General features: G+C 46.2%; 1 protein-coding gene across 1 annotated transcript in view; it reads left to right on the top strand.

Moving 5' to 3' along the window:
* Window positions 1–1,649: 1,649 nt before the first annotated feature.
* The window catches only part of LOC128459064 (thyroid hormone receptor alpha-like), a 46,679-nt gene continuing 37,187 nt past the window's right edge, over window positions 1,650–11,141 (top strand). Inside the window, exon 1 of the mRNA XM_053444167.1 lies at window positions 1,650–2,861. The gene's annotated coding sequence lies outside the window, so the exon portion shown is untranslated. The remainder of the gene's footprint in view (window positions 2,862–11,141) is intronic.

Here is an 11,141-nt window from a genome sequence, read left to right as displayed (position 1 = left end):
GTAATGTGTGTGTGTGTGTGTGTGTGTGTGTGTGTGTCCTTGTGTACATTGTGTGCATTCGAATGCGGGCTGCCAACAATAGATTTTCCTCCCAGTAGCTGCTTTGCATACTGAACAAGTACTGTAGCTTTTGTTATTGCAAGAAGAACATCCCTCATTTGTTTTCTGTTTTGTCGTCCCTGCAGAGCCTGTGTGAGTTGTGTAGGGTCACAACAGACACACACACACACTGGTGCTTTGTTTGCTTCTTTACATTTATCACTTGTCTGCTGCAGCATGTGTAGTATTTTCATTTTGCATCGCTAAACTCCAGAGAAGAAAAAGCATCTTTTAGTTTGCGTGTGTAAATTCTCTGTCACCTCCGATGTGAAGCCGGAGGATTTTACTGCTCAGCTGAGAATCTGCTCTGGAAGCGTTTGAGGAAATTACTCTTATTAAAGAACAAAATCCAGATCCCTCGTGATTTAGAATCAGATAGAAGCTGGAGTTCTGTTTGGTGCTGGTAGAAGTTCTCCTGTAACAAGACGAACAATCCAGACCGGTCCCATCACCTTATATTTGATCTGTACTGGGAGGTTCCATCCCATTCACGGTGGAAACCAAGCTGCCCAGATGCTCTTCTGCTGGGTTACACCTAGGGTGGCAAAATTCTGGGAATTAACGGGAATAAACTGGAAATTGTGTTGGTAATTTATACTTACTGTATTTACCTTGTCATATACAGACATACATATAAACATTTAGTTTTGTCATAGGCTGATTTGAGCCCTGAGGAAACTTTGGGCACTTGACTATATGCTTCTGCATCTTAGTGTCTTAGTTCTTAACACAGGTCTTTGCACAGTATTTGTAAATGCACACAGCCTTTCCTTCTACATTGTCTGGGGTGAAATGTCTCCACACATGAGATAGTGCACGTGGAATTGTTCTGTAGAATAAGATGAGAAGAAAGCTTCTAAAAAAACACTAATGCAATGCTAGAGATATAAATAGTTAGAATCATCTTTAAATTGTTTTTACAATTGATGGATAAATGAATAGAAAGAGGTTTGATGAGCAGATGAAAAATCCTCAATCAGCATATTAATATATTTTCCCCAGTAATATCATAGAAACTTACCTGACTAGTCCTGCACACTACAGCAGGCCTCAATAGCTGCTGTAGAGTGAAGGATGCTGGGAATTATCTGTGCATGTGATGGAGAAATGCAAAGTGGAGGATTGAAACTGCATTCCATACATCTTTAAAATAGAATTTTGAAAGATGTTGTTAGTTCTCAGCGTTTAATTTATGTTTTTTTTTTTTTTCAAAATTCCCGAGCTTAATATTCCCATTGAAAGTTTCTGGAAAGTTTCCGGAAATTTACCGAAAATGTTCCGCCCCTTTGCCACTCTAGTTACACCTCATTGCTCCTCTTCAGGTCCTCAGCCTGAGGACTTCCTGGTCAGGTGGGAAATCGGCTCCGGGTCATTTCTCATAAACTCACTGTGGTCGTTAGTGGTTCTTATATCGTTGGAGAACTCTTCCAGTTATTAGCTCAGCAAACTCAATGTGACTGGACTCCCTTCCCCCTGGTGTCCACTGTCAGTACTGCTCTGGATGCTCTGCGGGGGTGCTGCTCTGACCTGTTGTTCTCTTGTTTCAGGTGGAGCCCCTGAAGGAACCGACCTGTTCATGTCACGAGGCCGAGCCGAGCATCGCCTCCCTCAGATGGACACTGGGAAACCACCAGCATTCTACTTCTTCAAAAGACACAAGATAGAAAAACCCAGTGAAGATTGAAGCAGCACAGTTTGACCTCCGGCCGTCCTCTCCTCTCGCTCTGAGCCAATCAGAGAACACCTCGTCAGCGTTCTACCTCCCAGCGAAACAGAAAAAGGAAAAACTAAATCAGCAACTTATTATTTGCTCAGTTTCCTCTTTTTTCTTTATTATTTGTGCAACATTTCTCCATTTACCTCAGGGATCTTCTCCCACTGCCTACCTCCTCCACCGAGCCAGTGACTGGGACACGCCTGTGACCTTCCACTGCTGTGGCCCTGATAACCTGTATTGCCTCTCAAGCTCTCCCCACTGAGGCCAACCAGCAATGACCTTTGACCTCTCGCCACCTGCCAGCTCAGATCCGCTCACTGCATGAATTGTACTGATCCTCAGTCGTAGCCTGGACCTGAGGCTAGTTCCTTCTGGAAGGAAAAGGTTGTGTTGCCACAGAGGCAGCTACACACTCACAGTATCCTCACCTTCTGTAGAATATACCTGGCAACAATATACCTCAGCACACACAACTTCTACAAACTCACTCAGTCAAGGAAACAGAAGGGAACCCTTCAGCGACAGCACTCACTGTCCTGGTGCTCGACCCAGCAGGTAACACGTGCTCACCAGCCTGGTGCTCCAGTCTGCCCAGTAGGCACCTCACTCCAGCATCTTCCATTTGCCTTAGAGGCAGGAGTCTAGCAGCAGTAGCGCCGGCGGCCTCCAGAGAAGCAGGGAGAGACTTCAGAACATCTACTGGCAGGAAACTTCACTCCGAGCGCTTCTCAGGCGGCAGAGTCACTTCACACACGAGCCTCATGACATAAGCCGTAGCATCCGAGGCCTTCAGACATCACTCAGAAGTTCCTCCTCTGCCTCGAGCTTCCTCTTCAGCCGGCGGAGCCTCCAGAGAAGAGGAGCTTCCCTCGGAGCAGGAGAAGTTCTCATTAGCTTCGTGAGGGGAAACCACAGAGACTGAAGAACTTCCTGGCAGACTCCACTGTAGACCTTGGAGAAAGTGAGAAGAGAAGATCCATACCAGCGAGGAGGAAGAGGAAGAGGAAGAGGGGGAAGCATTACGAGTAAAGAGAAGAATGCAGCGGTGAGTTGTGTTTTCTTTTGTTCATCATCACGTGTCCTCCTCCTCTTTCTTCTCCTTGTTGACAGGATGTGAGGATCCAGGTGATTTGCTCCCTGCTCACGTCACTTGCCATTTTAAACTGACAACAAAAGAAAAGTACTTTTTATGTTTCCATATTTCTATATCTTTGTGTCTAACTGACATTTAACTGGCATTTCTGCCTTATTAAATGATACAGAGCAGAGACAGTCGGGTGTTAGGAGAGATGGAAGCAGCTCTGAGCTGTAAAGGTCATTAACTGAGTCTGAGCTTCAAATAGAAAAGTGAGGGTTCAGTAAAATAAAAAGTTTGACGAAGCTTCGACTGATCAACAGGAAGCGACTCCACTGAAAAGTCATTTCCCAAATTTACAGCCACCTGATGTGAAGATTTTATTTATAGAACATCTCTTAAATGTATTTGAACATTTCTCTAATAGGCTTTTTCTTTACTGCCTCATTTTAATATACAGCTCAATAAAAAGTCAACAGGAAAAGGTCCCATCAATCAAAGAGGGTGACCTCTGACCTGGAGTCTGCAGGTTTCTCACTGACCACAGACACTTTGACCTTCAGTCAGAACCTCAGGCAGGAAACAGACAGAAGAACCACAGACTTCTGAAAGGATCCGTGTTCCATCACCTGTGGAACCTTCCCGCTCAGTCACGAGACCGTTGTTCGATTCCCGCACACAGACACCGCTCCTGCTGCAGAACGAGCAGCTCTTTGGTGTCGTGGTCACACAATGTTCCCTTTCTGTGAGGATGGAGAGAGCAGGGAGGAGGGGGGCATGTGAAGAAAGATGGTGGGATCACAGATTGAGATGGAGGGGGGGGGGCACAGAGTGAGAGATGGAGGGGGGGGCACAGAGTGAGAGATGGAGGGAGCTGTGGGGGGGGGGGGGGGGGGGGGGGGCACAGAGGACGAGCCTCACCTCAGACACCCTCTGTCCTCTGCATCCCCCCCCACAGTCCTCCAGCCTGAGTCACATGTATGTTCCCGCCTCAGCGTCATCGCACACTGGCCCCTCCCCCCTGGTCTGTGTTGCCACGGCGATGTACAGCCTGCCTCCCCCCCCCCTCACATTCGCCGTAATGTAAAGAGAGCGTCGGCCAATCAGATCGCTGCCCTGTGTGTGTGTGTGTGTGTGTGTGTGTGTGTGTGTGTGTGTGTGTGTGTGTGTGTGTGTGTGTGTGTGTGTGTGTGTGTGTGTGTGTGTGTGTGTGTGTGGACCAGTCATTTAAAAATAGTTTGTTGAAAGTGTTCACATTTATTGATAGGTACATGATACTGGAGGATTGAATGACTCATCCATGGGCTCTCTGAGACTATTGCTGCAATCCTGCCGTGTGAGTGTGTGTGTCTGTGTGAGTGTGTGTGTGCGTGTGACATTACTCATGCTATAGGGCAGAGTTAAATCTGTTTGAACACAGTCACCCTGTTTGGACTCGTTTTCCTTATGGGAACAAAATGTCCCCGTCACGTTCCAGCTGTTTCCAGAACAGTTGGGTTCTGAGTTTCTCTGGAGTTTCTTCTGGAGTTTCTTCTGGAGTTTCTCTGGAGTTTCTTCTGGAGGTCCTTCTCTCAGTCTTTGTCTTCCACACATGATGAAGGTATCAGGAGACTCTCTCTCTGGTGGTGACCTTCCTTCTCTTTTAACCGTCTGACTGACTCTTGGGACAGTGGCACTAAAGAGTCAAACTCCCTCAGTCTTCCGAGCGGCTGGTGAACCGGTGGCAAAAAGTTAATCTGTGCTTTGGCTCTTTCTTTCATGGCAGCACACGTCCACCAGGCAGTGACCCAGCGTGTCGGCCAGTCACATGCACCAGCTCATACCAGCCGGAGCCTTCATGCCTCAATAGCAGCAACACAGAATTAAAATTTATCCTTCAGAACCTTGCAGAGTTTTAAAAAACCTCAAAGAGTGAAGCTACTGGGAAACGTGGATGAGCTTTCCAACTGGTTTGTGTGTCCAGCTTCAACTCACTGGTGCATCTCCACAGTTTATTTTCACTGCAGTTTGTAATGTTCACTAAGTTCAGAATGAATCTGACTCCATGTTGCACGAGGACCAGTTTGAAGCAGGGTTTTTTTAACAGCATGGTTTTCCCCTCGGTCTCGTTCATGTGTCGAAAAAAGCGTTTCAAACACACACCATCTCACTTTGTGTTAAAATGTGTTAAAATAGTGGGTCAGTGAGTGGCAGCTGTGTGTGTGTGTGTGTGTGTGTGTGTGTGTGCGTGGGCGGGTTGATCAGTGGACCATTGCAAACAGGAGCTGGGTTTGTCAACATCTGTCACAACATCAAGTGTGTTGCTGAAGTGTGTTCAACGTTCTGGCACCAACACGATTTATTAGAATAGTTTATATTTGATTGTGGAACTGCAATTATAGAACCATAACATTTCATATTGTGATTAATTAATGATAGTGATGATGCCTTTAAAGATTCAGCCATGAATAGTTTATTGCACCAATTCTCCAAAGTACCCGGTGCACTTTTTAAACTTAGGTTTTCTGTGGATTTGGTTTAATCCAGTTGTTTCCTTCACTTCTCGTGATGCCTCACTTTTAGTTTGAGCTTTATTATTGTTGTTGGTATCGAGCCTGTGAAAAGTACCTGTCTCTCTTTGGAGCTTTGAATCCAGTTCGATTTCCCGGGAGTTTCCTGACACTGATCAGTTCTGAGTCTAAGTGGATCAGTCTGATCGGCTCTTCTTCCTCTTTCCTCCTGTTCAGCTCCGTGAGGCTGCCGGGGGACAATGAATGAAAAGATGTTTTCAAGTCCGTCCACAAATTCTCAGTTGATCGTGTTCTGCAGTTCTGAGTCCAGGCGACAAAAGGTTTCCTCGGTTTCAGACTCTCCATCTTCTCAAAGGTCGGACCTGTCACGACAGATCGTTATTGGTCAAATTCATATTTTAACTACAGTCAAACTCTGTGTGGAGCTCGGATTAATGTCACCTCCTTCGTTTGGGACAAGATCAAACAGATTCTGCCACTTTGAATAGAAGATTTAAATCTTGATCTGTCTTTCTTTATTTACCTTTCATCAGTAAATAACTCACAAAGCTGCAATTAATATTTTTTATACAGACAATATAACAATGTGTCTGAAGCGGTTTAATAATCCTATGAACATTTCGCCCATTTTGCATAAATGTATAAAACATAAATGTGATCTGCTCGTGTCTCCTGTATCAGCTCATAACATCCATTGTGTTGCACCTAAAGGAAGCTCATTATTAATTCATAGCTTTGAGATTTTAAAAGAAACAACAGATGAAAATATCTCATTTCAAGGCAAAGAAAAAAACAACGGGGACAAAATGTGATGCAGAGAAGAAACCGAGGTTTGGATAATAAAATGTAAATGATGAGAGGAAGCAACACGTTCAGATGGAGCTTGGACGACGTGCTGCACGGAACCACACAGAACAACCCCCCCCCCCCCCCCCCCCCCCCCCCCACGTGCTTTTATGGAAATTGCTTTTCTCTGTCGTCCCTGGGAGAGTAACTGCATCGCTGTTTATGAAAACACCGACAGGAGCCAATCAATAGTGTTGATGCAGCTACACAACTACACAACCACGAATCCTCACCAGCTTCTCTCTTAACCCTGGATCAGATATCAGCTCATGACTGCAGGATGAACACACAATCAGACGTGAACTCCAGAGAATCTCCTCACAAGTGGGTCAATCACCGTGGAACTGATTACAGCCAATAGTGAAGTATTTCATCAGTCACATGACGTCGTGGATGAGACACACAGAGAGAAGCAGGCAGGTGTCGAACCTGGACTCTGAGTTGTGTAACGCCTGGTGGAGTTGTGTTGTGTTCTCCCTGTAAACACACTCAGTTCATATAAGAAGATTGTTCCACACAGAGGAATGTTCTGAGGTGTCGTGGTTCAGAGGATGAACCTGTCACTCAACCAGGACAGATCACATTCTGTTCTCTTCTGTATTCACCTGTGTTCTCTACCTGCTCCCTCACCTGCCTCCACTCCCTCTCTCTCTCTGTCACTTCCTCGTTACGAGTCCGTCCCCTCGGTGTCTCTGACGTCCCTCCGTCCCTCTCGGGTTTCTGAACAAGCCTTGTCCAACACGTCCTCCTTCCTATGGCCTGTTCCTTGGCTCGCCTGCAGGAGCATAGATTGAGAGTTGGAGGGACATAAAGTCCTTGGCAGCCTTCGTTTCTGTATGTCAGCATGATCCGGGCCCTGCCGTCAGCTGTCCTCATATAGAGGCTCCGCTTTACAGTGAATACATCAGCTGCAGTCTGCAACCAGGCACTTCTCCTGCCCCCCCCCCCCACCTGCAGCTCTGGGGTTCTACTGCTCGGTGTGGGAGCTCCTCCTGTAGAGAAGAGTTCAACCTGTAGATGGGAAGTGGGACTGCAGAGACACATTGATAGAGCAGCTCAGAGTTCATGAGGTCATTTGCTCTACGTGGTGATTTGCTGCCACGAGGCTGAAGAGTCTCTTCTGAGTATTTACCAGAACCACTCAGTTGATTTCTTATTGTTAAATGAAAGAAGCAAAACTGATTCTGTGATTTCTCAGATCTCGAGCTCTCACCAGAAGTCGAGCAACTTCTCACATAACTGGAGGTTTTTTTGTCTCCTTCTGTAAACGATAAATATTACTGTGAAAATCTGAAGCTGTGCTCGGCAGAGTCGGCCGCTCTGGAAACTGAGAGTTGGCTGTCGCTCAAGATGCTGCTCCAGCTTTTGAGATGTGGTGTTTAATCCTGGTTTCAAGAGGAATCGGACGTGACAGTGAAGTGGCAGCTGCTTTCTCTGTGAAGCCTCTGAATCTTTGTTCTGTGGAAAGACGACCACTTACCCCCCCCCGTCCCCCGCCTCCCACATGATCATTTTCTATGACATTTCACATTTTTCACACGTCCATGTTTGTCAGCTCGTCCTCTGTGACGGTTCCTAATCCTCAGTTTGACAGATTCTCTCCATTCTGCAGCCGAGACGTCAGGAGGAGTCGTTTCTCGTGGGTTTGATTTCCTCTGCAGAGACTCAGAGACACAGAGACTCAGAGACTCAGGGACTCAGAGACACAGAGACTCAGAGACTCAGAGACTCAGGGACTCAGAGACACAGAGACTCAGAGACTCAGAGATTCAGAGACACAGAGACTCAGGGACTCAGAGACTCAGGGACTCAGGGACTCAGAGACACAGAGACGCAGAGACACAGAGACTCAGAGACTCAGAGACACAGAGACTCAGGGACTCAGAGACTCAGAGACACAGAGACACTCAGGGACTCAGAGACTCAGGGACTCAGGGACTCAGAGACTCAGGGACTCAGAGACTCAGAGATTCAGAGACTCATGGACTCAGAGACACAGAGACGCAGAGACACAGAGACTCAGGGACTCAGAGACTCAGAGACTCAGAGACTCAGGGACTCAGGGACTCAGAGACTCAGGGACTCAGGGACTCAGGGACTCAGAGACTCAGGGACTCAGAGACACAGAGACAGAGACTCAGAGACTCATGGACTCAGAGACACAGAGACGCAGAGACACAGAGACTCAGAGACTCATGGACTCAGAGACGCAGAGACGCAGAGACTCAGAGACTCAGGGACTCAGAGACTCAGAGACTCATGGACTCAGAGACGCAGAGACGCAGAGACTCAGAGACTCAGAGACACAGAGACACTCAGGGACTCAGAGACTCAGAGACACTCAGGGACTCAGGGACTCAGAAACTCAGGGACTCAGGGACACAGAGACCCATGGACTCAGAAACTCAGGGACTCAGAGACACAGAGACTCAGGGACTCAGAGACACAGAGACACTCAGGGACACAGAGACTCATGGACTCAGAAACTCAGAGACACAGAGACACTCAGGGACTCAGAGACTCAGAGACTCAGAGACACTCAGGGACTCATGGACTCAGAGACGCAGAGACTCAGAGACGTTCCTGCTTCTCTCTGCTCGTTCTAAATGAGAAACCCGGTCGTTATCCTGAGAAGCAGAAGATTCAGATCGATGGTCTGTGTTGATCTGGTTCACGTCTCGCTGCCCCCCCGCCCTCGCCTGCTCCCGAGGAGACGCCCCCTTTCTATGCAGCTGTTCAGGGTTGATTAGTAGTCAATCTTCTGGCTGCTGATTCCTGCAGTGTCACATGTCCTCCCCCCCCCCCCCCCCCCCCCGCATACTGTGTCCTTATATATGACATACAGGTCTACTGCTGCTCTCAATCACAGCAATAAATAGACATGTGAAGACATAAGAGGGACACTACTGAGACTCAGAGACACAATAAAACATGCTGCATGCTGTGCTAAACACACCCACACAAAACAACACACCCACACTCACAGACAGCAGAGATGGAGTAAACATGCTACATGCTGTGCTACACACACACAACACACACACACACAACACAAACGTAGAGAATGGACACATCTATTTGTTCCCATCTCCGGAAGCCGTGTAGAGAGAGAGAGTGAGAAGTGCTGCAGTGCATGATGGGAGTTCCCTCAGCAGTGGAGGCTGATAGCAGCTCGACTGAGGGACTGGTCAGGACTCACTGGGATGTAGCTCTGAGCTTTATTATGGTTTTAATGAACCAGTAAGACGCTGAATAAGAAAACCTGCGTGGTTTGAAAACGAGCCACTGGAACCTGAGAGATTTCAGAACCGTCTGTTTTTCTAAATTATGACAAACTACTGCAAGAAACTTTAAATTTGACGAAGCTCTGTGATCTTTCATAATTAACTCGGTTTTATTGCATTTTCTCTTTAGTCTTAGAACAAAGTCTTTTCATATCTCACGTTCAAATCTCCTGGGAAATGATTCCTCTGCAGCATATTGCAGCTTGTTTGTCTCCATCAGCCTGAATGGCAGCTTATTTCCAATTATGCATTATGCGTTTTAATCCACAATAACAATTCAGAGAGAAAAATGAATCTCATTTACAGCCCAGTAAGAGACGAGGGACTCAGCGTCACTCACGGACCCGAGTGGCTCCAGGTCCTCTAGGATTTATCAATCCCAATTTACCAGCTCCCTCAGAATTGATTTCATTTAATTGATTTGTTTTTTTAATATACTGTGGGGGGGTGCAGATTGACTGGGAGTCAGGTCCACACATTATGATCATGAAGCCGGGGTTTAAAATGAACTTGACTGATAAAGTGGGAAACTGAAGCTCACAGAGCAGCAGTGACAGAAACACACTGATAGAGATGAATATTGACATTTGTTAAAACGACTCATTTAAGATGAAGAACAGGGAAAACATCTGGTTCTGTTGACGGCTGGATGTGCAAATGAGATCTGAACACGAGTGGGAAGGATCCAGAACATCTGGACACTGAATCAGAGCAGCTGTCTGACTTCTGTCTGTGCTTCAGGAACTTTCTCCTGTTTCTCTCTCTGTGATTAAATCATTTTCAAACTTTTGCTGAACGTTCCGGAGTCGGTTATTAAACTCACGTAAATATTCCCTGAATCGTTCACGTGGCGTCTTCACCTCTGTTTAACTTGGACCTGTGATATTTGCTCTGCGCTCGCACTCGTGACTGTGACTCAGGTGTGAAGTTATAGTTTAGTAAAGTGCTGAGTCATCGAAGTGGAAGTTCTGGTTCAGTCCAGGAGCCAGAGCCTGATTCACATTGTGGTTCCCAACCTGAGGTCAGAGTAGCTTGTCCATGTTGGGTTAATGAAGTTTGAAGTACTTATCATGTACTTGTAGTGGAGTAGAGCTGTAAAGCGGTACACAACAGAAAATATTCAGTAATAAGTAGGGTTGCAAAATTCCGGGAATATTCAAAGCTGGAAACTTTCCATGGGAATATACGGGAATTAACGTGAATAAACTGAAAATTGTGTGGGTAATTTATACTAACTGTATTTACCTTGTCATATACAGACATAAATATAAACATTTTGTTTGTCATAGGCTGATTTGAGCCCTGAGGAAACTTTGGGCATTTGAATATATGCCTTTCCTTCTACATTGGCTGGGGTGAAATGTCTCCACACATGAGATAGTGCACGTGGCATTGTTCTGTAGAATAATTCGTGTATTATTTTTTTTCAAAATTCCTAAAATTCCCGATCTTAATATTCCCATGGAAAGTTTCTGGAAAGTTTCCGGAAATCTACCGGAAATTGTCTGCCCCTTTGCAACCCTAGTAATAAGTAAGTTCAAATACCTTAAACCTGTACTTCAAGTACAGTACTTGAGTAAATATACTTCCTTACATCTTTCTCGTTTATA

The sequence above is a fragment of the Pleuronectes platessa genome, chromosome 16, assembly GCF_947347685.1.
Source record: "Pleuronectes platessa chromosome 16, fPlePla1.1, whole genome shotgun sequence".
In the NCBI taxonomy this organism is placed as follows: Eukaryota; Metazoa; Chordata; class Actinopteri; order Pleuronectiformes; family Pleuronectidae; genus Pleuronectes; species Pleuronectes platessa.
Note: the sequence above shows the minus strand (reverse complement) of the source record. Positions and strands in the feature narration are given on the sequence as shown.